This window comes from Lactuca virosa, chromosome 9 (genome assembly GCF_052849685.1).
Source record: "Lactuca virosa cultivar CGN04683 chromosome 9, Lactuca_virosa_CGN04683_v6, whole genome shotgun sequence".
NCBI classification, from domain to species: domain Eukaryota; kingdom Viridiplantae; phylum Streptophyta; class Magnoliopsida; order Asterales; family Asteraceae; genus Lactuca; species Lactuca virosa.
Genome location: NC_136434.1, coordinates 110,565,954 through 110,574,745, shown reverse-complemented (window position 1 = coordinate 110,574,745; position 8,792 = coordinate 110,565,954).

Here is an 8,792-nt window from a genome sequence, read left to right as displayed (position 1 = left end):
ATTTTCTTATGAATGTTTTTATGCGTTGGTTAATTAAAAAGAAATTTTTGGACTTGAAAATTGGGATGTTACAGAATGATACCTAGCAGAAGATATCGTAAGAGTGGTATCTTGTCTTTAGAATATGTCTAATAAAATAATGGAACGTTTAGAGGGGTACGGTACGTCTGAAGTACACCTCCGATTGGCAGGATGATGAATGGTTGGTGTAATTCTTGAAGTTGTCCCATCGTCTGGAATTTCCATCACCAACCAAGTTGAAGTAGAATTGTGATTTTAGGACTTGGGGGCTGCGAGACAATACTTGGGACGAGTATGAGTAGGTGTGAATAGTAGTAGAGATCTATACTACTGGAAGCACAGGACTCACGCTTGGATCAGGGAAAGTCACAAGGTTACCAAGAAGCTAGTAATTGGTCTCGTTTTATTCAAGTATGTCGTTACCATCATTTCGGTAATGACTAATGAGATGATTGATATTCTGACCCTAATGATCATATCAAATTGAGTCCGACTACGATGAGTTTGTTACGTGGTTCAGAGAACCAAGTTCGATGTAACATCTGAATTAAGTCAGAAGATTGAAAACAATGCGATCAATAGCATCGCGCTCGTTGTTAATGAAGCTTGTATCTAGAAATGTTATATGATAAAATGTGATTATATCACATTAGAATATGAAGGAATGTGTATTCCATTCTGGAATTTGACTTAAAGAGACTTGAGTCTAGGCGTTGCATCATCAGATGAAAGGTCATTAGAATATGACTCATTGATCTGTTACAATAGATAATGGGAAGTACTTATCCTAAGAAGAAGAAGGAGTCCTCAATAAGGATTTATTTTGTAACTTGAAGGTTACAAATGAAAGTCCAACATGGTATGAAGAACAGGTGCAAGATTTAGCATCACAGTTATTACTTAGGATGGAAAGATAACTTATGGAATCATTATACAAGCCCTATTTTCGTTGATGATTCCGGGACGTAATCATCCTAAGGGGGAGATAATTGTAACGCCCGTAGATCCGGGCTAGTCAATTTAGAGACGATAAGCATCAAAAATGACTTTTTGATGGAAGATTATTTAGAAGGATTAATCTTAACCAAGTTGTAGTATATGTCTCAAGGTTTCCGGATATATAAAGAATGCCGAAATCCGAGTTATAACGAAGAAGTTATGACCTGTCGAAGTTTCGCGACAAAACCGGCACGGTGCCGAATGTCATAAAAAGTGAGTTTTTGATAAACTACTTTTTAGCCTTAGTGATCTAAACGAAACTTGTAGTGTTCGTTAAACCGAGAGTAGGTATAAAAAGAACGCCCAAATCTGACTTCGTATGAGGAAGTTATGATTTTTCGAAGTTTCAGCTTAGCAGTAGACAGCTAAAAACTCGAATTTTAGATCGAATGATTTTTAGCCGACACGACCTAAACAAGAATCGAAGGTCTCGTGAATAGTAGCGCAACGGTAAAAAGACAGACGAAAACGGACGTCGGATGAAGAAGTTATGAATTTTTAACGGATTTCCTGTCCCGGTCTGTTAAAAATAATAATATAAAAATTAAAGTCAAAATTAGCCGACGAAGTTTAAACGAAAGTTATAGAGCGTAATTTTACCTACGCGTGCATATAAATAACGTCAAAAACGAAGCTCGTATGCGAACGTTATGGATTTTAGAAGTTTTGGCATGAAAACCGAGAAATTTCGCATAGGTGGCTTCAGCCACGTCACCTTCGCTTAGAGCATGCCACGTGTCCGAAAATGTGCTGAGTCATCCGAGCTGCTGAGCAAATCCGAAGTGGTCCAATGCCTGTCCGACGCGTGTCCCATTCCTCGTGTTCGAGTCTCGCAGGAGGAGCCACGAACCCCCCTACGTCGGACCCTAGGTCGCGGTCCAATCAGAGGCTGACACAGAGCCCTCGCATGCGCAGCCCATGTGCAGCCACCTGCGCACCATCGCCTGCGGACCCCACCCTCTTTAAGCCGACTTCGGACCCTATATATAGGAGGGCATGCGAGCCTTCTCGGTTACTTTTGGAGTTTTGTCACTTTTAGCCCCTTTTTCCATATTTTCTTCATCTTAACATTCTTTAAAGCCCCGGTATCGATTATAACCCCCGGAATACGCCCCGAAGTGCCCGAAGACCCGGAAAATTTATCTTTTCGGTTTCGAAGCCCAACCCTTCGCAGAGCCCGGTTTCTCAATAAAACTCTCGGTTTTATTAGAAACGATCGTTTTAGGAAACGAATTGTTGCCCGATTTTCATTAAATCAGGTGAGTGTGTAGGCACTTTCATCTTACACATAGATATGAAGTATTTTATATGAAATACGTGCTATGTGTATATATGTTGTTTGTTTATTTGAGATGGATGTTGAATGAATGTTTTATACATGTTTAAAATGATTTAAAATGTATATATATTTTATCTTCAAATATGTTGGGTAAAACATGGGTAGATAAAGTAGGAGGGATAAAAATACAGTATAGATGTACGTTGGTAGCTATGAATTTAGTACAATATAGATGTATGTTGGTACCTATGTATTTAGTACGTTGGCAGCTATGGACTTAGTGTCTGTTGTATAAACCTTGGTGACGATGTGGCTTCGTGCCTATTAGATAAACCCTGGTGACGATGTGACTTCGTGCCTATTAGATAAACCCTGACGACTATGAGACGTAGTGCCTATTGTATAAACCCTGGCGACTATGAGACGTAGTGCCTATTGTATAAACCCTGGCGACTATGTGACGTGGTGCCTGTTGTATAAACCTTGGCGACGATGTGACTTCGTGCCTATTTGACATAAATTGCTGAGGGAAAGCAATGTTGCCACCCCGATGTTTGTTTTATTTGACATAAATTGCTGAGGGAAAGCAATGTTGTCACCCCGATGTTTTTTTTATTTGACATAAATTGCTGAAGAAAGCATTGTTGTCACCACATTGGTTGTTTTATTTGACATAAATTGCTGAGGGAAAAGCAATGTTGTCACCCCGGTGTTTGCCTTATTTGACATAAATTGTTGAGGAAAGCAATGTTGTCACCCTGTTGGTTGTCTTATTTGACATAAATTGCTGAGGAAAGCAATGTTGTCACCTTATTGGTTGTTTTATGTTAGGATGTCTGGTTTGACATAAATTGTTGAGGAAAGCAATGTTGTCACCCCCTTTGGTTGCCTTATTTGACAAATTGCTGAGGAACCCCTGAAGCAATGTTGTCACCCCTAATAAAAATCCTTAGGCTAGGTCCCTTGTGATAGTTGTTTTAGGGACGTAAGGTGAGGATAACGGGAATGGGTAATTAAGGTTGTTTTTGGTTGATGAAATTAATAAATTATTTGTTGATTGATAAACTTAAAGAGTTTATTATTTATTGTGGGTTGAAAACCCTATATGCTCACCAGGCTCCCAAGCCTAACCCACTCAGCTTTTTATATTACAGGTAGCGGAGCCCGAGCATAGTCGGATGCTGATGATGAGTGATTTTGGATTATAGGCCAGTAGTTATAAATAACTGTTGTAAGGCTTATAATGTCTTGTTTATGCTTTTGATCTGTATCGGAACATGACATCCCGAGGTTTTGATATAAAAGGAAATTATATATTTCTTAAAGAAATGTTTTGACAAAGTTTTATCATGTTTTGTTTTGAGGACCAATTCCGCAACATCTTTTAAAAAGATTTCTCTGATTTTATTTTTAAAAGCATAAATTAAATCGGTCTTTTCTGGCCGAGAAATTAGGGGATGTCACAGTATATTTTCCAAAAAAATAAATAACAAAAAAATTACATTTTTTTTTTAAATATCTGTGAAATATTCTAATACAATATGCTAGTATAAAAATTACAATAAATTGGTAGAATATTCACATATTCTACTAGTGAGTTCCCTCAAAGTACCACCACATAAACATAACAAACAACAACATGCATACAGAGCCTTCAGCATGACTAGACCGCCTCACTGGGCCTTCAACCTATCTGGACCGCTCTCCGGGCCTTCGGCCTGACTGGTCCGCATCGCAGGCCTTCAGTCTATCCAGACCGCCCTAGGTATCTTGGCCTTCAGCACAAAGCAGGATCGCCTCAACCCGATACACCATCATATATCAACATATATCATAGCAATCAATTGCTAGCATGTACAGATAGTCCTACAGATCTAACGGATCACTACAACAAAGCAACATCCTATATATCAGGATACAAATCTAATAGATCACTACAACATATCAACATACGGTGAAACCAGGATAACAATCCAATGGGTCAGCCTTGGTGCCTTCGACCCGTAACTACAGTGAGGATAAATCACCTCACAGTCTGACGAATAGTTGATCAATATTCTGCTCCCAAATACTGGCTCAACCCAAATCCTAAATGTCAAAACATTACCCATTAATAACATTTTCCTAAAATACCCTTGGTTAAAACTGGTCAAAATCAACAACTCAATCGAGTCAACACAGTCGAGTCAACTCAGCCGAGTTGACTCAGGCTTCGTACGTGGGGCGTACTCGAGCTTTGACCGCAGTTGGGGTGGTTGACCACGTACGCACTGTGTACTCCAGGTTACGCATGGCGTATGCTCGGGCTTTACAAATCCTCAACAATAGCTTAATGCATTAAGCTCTCACGTCCAACTTTCAGATCCAAGGCTAAAATACCATAAAGAGTTATAAAGTTTCAAACTTTATGAATTTGCATGTCCATTAAGTGCTTAATACACAAAATCTCAACCTCTTAATGCCTTAAGACCTTCTATAGCATGCATGGAGCAAAAATAACCATCAAGACCATATTTTTATGACGTAAGACCCCTCATAAGGTCTGAAAGGACGACTTATTTGGTCAAGAGCATGCCATTCTCAAGAATCACTATATTTGGGACCAAAAGTGCCCTAAAGGAAGAAATGGCTAGATCTACAAGATAGAGTGATCAAGTTATGAATTTTTACCTTTTGGAGATAGCTAACAAGGTGATAATCTCATATCCAAGTTGCTTCCAAGCTTCAAGGCCCTTGCACCAACTTCTCCTTATTCAAGAACACCAAAAATGCACACAACTAAGCTCAAAACACTCTTCTGACTTAGGGTTTGCTAGAGGGTCGATTTCGCATATGGGGGGGGGGGGGGAGGGGGGCTGATGAGAGAATGATAAATGAGGCTATAATGATGCTTATACATGGACCGAACCCTAGAAATTAGGGTTTGCACTTTCTACACGTATGCCCTGCGTACGCCCAGCGTACTAAGGTCCGCCCTAGTATGCTCAACATACACAACATACGCCCATCGTACTTCCCTTAGCCCAAAAACCCCAAAATGCTACAATGGGTCATTTTGCACTCTTGCTTATAATAAAGGACTAAAATTCAATATTTATTCATACATAGGGTTACAATTGAAAATACCTCAACATCAAGATGTTACAATTCTCCTCCACTTGAACTAGACTTCGTCCTCGAAGTTGGCTGTCGCGAACAACTCAGGATAATGCTCCCACATCTCCGCCTCTAGGTCCCAGGTCCACTTGGGACCTTTACAATGTTGCCACTGAACCTTTACCAAAGTTATCTCCTTGTTGCGCATAATATTCATCTTTCTTTCCATTATCGCTACCGGGCTCTCAATATAATTCAGGCATTCATCGACCTGAATATCATCCAAGGGGACCACTGCCTCATCGTCCAACACGCATTTCCGCAACTATGAAACATGGAAAGTGATGTGGATCTGGCTGAGCTCACACGAAAAATCCAACCAGTAGGCTACCCTGCCTACCCTGGCGATCACACGGAACAGTCCAATATACTGGTGACCAAATTTCCCCCTCTTCCTGAAGTGTATCACACCCTTCCAGGGCGAAACCTTTAGTAGTACCATATCGCCGACTTGAAATTCCAACTCTGATCGGCACCAGTCGGCATAACTCTTCTGCCGACTCTGAGCTGTATGCAATCTCTATGTTTGATTATTTATCTATATTGTCTCATAATAGTTGTTTTGTAGGATTATTGTATATGACTATTTATCATTATAAATATTTTGGGTTAGAAAACAATATCTATCTCACTAGGTTTCCAAACCTGACCCACTCAATTTATATGCATCACAGGTAGCGGTAATAAGGCTGCTGAAAACTGAACAGGATGTGGAGTGAAATAAGAGACAAACTTGTAATAGTATTTAGGACCTTACGCCTTTACGTTGTATCCCATGTTGGATATTATTTATGACATCCTTAGTGTTTTGGTATTTTGAAACAATATTTGGTATCTCAAAATGTTTTATTAAACTCCAATTTTCCGCAACAAGACATCAGGATATTTTAAAGTGTAAAGTAAAAAGGTTTTATTTGGTTCTGAAAAATGAGGGATCTCAATATATATATATATATATATATATATATATATATACCAGAATTTTTTTTTCTTCACGTTTCACATATTTCATATTTGGAACTTTCTTTCCTTCTTTTCTAATCCATTTGGAACTTAACCTCAACTCTTATTGACTGAATAATGTTTTTTTAGGCGCGCGGGGGGGGGGGGGGGTACATTTCAGCAAACAATGCAAAGTATATAATATTCGTCATACCTAACAAGTTCACATTTTTTGTTTCATGATTTCACTAAAAGTAGAAAGAAATAGATATACTATAACATATCTATCAAATATATGTTTCTAATTTGTTTCACATTATCTATCATAAGTTATTAAAAATTTTAGTTTCTCTTTATAAATAATATTTTTATTATCAATTTCACAACTCCTACTACACACTTAAACTATGCAACACCTCGTTGTATATAAATATAAAAGTAAGCTAAAGAAAAGAATAATGCTCCCCTGTTATATAGTTGCAATACATCTTTGTGTGCTTCAAAATTCTCTTTCTTTTCTTCTTATAGTGTGAGTTCATAGATTATGTTTTTGCTGAAACCAATGAATAGTTCTTCAAATTCGTGTGTTCCTTTAGTAGAATAAGATCTCGATGATATTACGAGGGTTCGACGTGAAATTAGTCTGTAGCATCGAACTTGTGATTTTCACATTTCTTGGGTGCGATCACGATATTCTCGGTGCAATTTTCTTATAGTAAGCTTTGTAATTCTTCAAATGTTGATAGAAAGGCTTGTGTTGATTAGACACTAACTCCCTTCTTCTTTTAGGCATATGTAGCTCCTTTTGTAGTATAGTAACCCCTCACTTAGTCTTGTTGTGGTTTCTTCTCCATAAATGTATATAGTGGAAGTATCTGTAGTTGAGTCCTAATTTGCATAACAAAAATATAGACAACAAAAGACAACTTGAAATTTAAACTCAAAATATAAACTTAAAAACTAGATACATGAATCAACTAAAATAACTAAACTAACTAAAATCCCAAGTTGGTGCTCTTTTCAATCTTCCTTGTCGGAAATGATGTAATCATCAATTGGATCATCATGGATAAGAAAATATAATGGCTGTCCATCCATAGTTTTTCTTCAAACTTCTCATCATTTCACTTTTTATCCTTATCATCTTCATCTTACTCATCTTCACTTGGATCTTCTTTAGGTTCATATTCACTTTCTATGTTCTCTTCCATAATTTCATCTCACTAATTAGTTCATGTTCATCAATTTCGTCATCTTTACTTGAAGGTTTTGGTAGTGGTTTATCATTATCTACTATTAAAATTGATATCTCATTTATCTCCCAATCTATCATCTTATGAAGTCCATCAATATGCTCTCTCATATTGGAAATTGTTAGCATTTGCCACTTACTTATCTCTTCATTATTAGTTCCTCTAATGATTGACTTCTTTATTTTTTCATCAAATTCGACTTTCTCCTTCCTATCTTATATCTTTTCTTTTCCTTTTTTTTTCCTCCACATATTTTCTTAGAAGATTACCCTTTATTTGCATTCACTTTTTCCTCTTCACTTTCTTCCTTAACCTTCTTCAACCTATTAAACCCGTGAATTTCCTCAAAACCATCAATTGATCTAAAAAAATAATATCCTTTATTGTTGGTGTATACCCTTTCATACTTGTTATTACTTTATCTGATAAGATATCAAATGATCTGGCAATCCTTGTGATAAAGTGACCTCCAAAATCACTTTGCTATTTGGTGGTCCTCCTTTATGAATTCCTAAATAATATGCAAGACAATATGGCAAGTTCACATCTTCTTTAAAGGTCAAAAGCCTATCCAAAATAAAAAGGTCATTGCGACAAACTAGATCGTTATTCTATTGATGAGCAATAGTGTTTGCTATCACTTGATGCATGATCCTATGCACAAGACTTTTGATCCTAGTAGATGGTGCGTTCAAATCAAATTTTCCATAACCATACTTTTTCTAAGTCTCCTCATGACCAAACTCTTTTGATATCTTCCTTAGCAATTGTGATATGTAGTAGTGGCAATCATATGTAAAAGTCTCTTCTTTTATGATTATTCGACATCTCCATGCTAACTCTAAAACACTACATTCTCTAGCTTTTCCTCCTAGCTGGAAAATGATTGCTTATTGTTCATTGTAGTTAGTGATTTCCGATTTGAAAACCACAGTAGCAAAGATTTCTTGTACTAATTCTTCATAAATTATTTCCTTAATGTTGAATAAGTTATTCCATGTTGTTGATATCATAGGCATATTATACTCTTCTACCATCATTGTCTTTGTAATATGCATACTTATATCATGATTACTTCCATTGGAGGCTTGTATACCCTAATCAATTGATTTAGGAGTTGTGATATTCCTCTTTTCAAGATT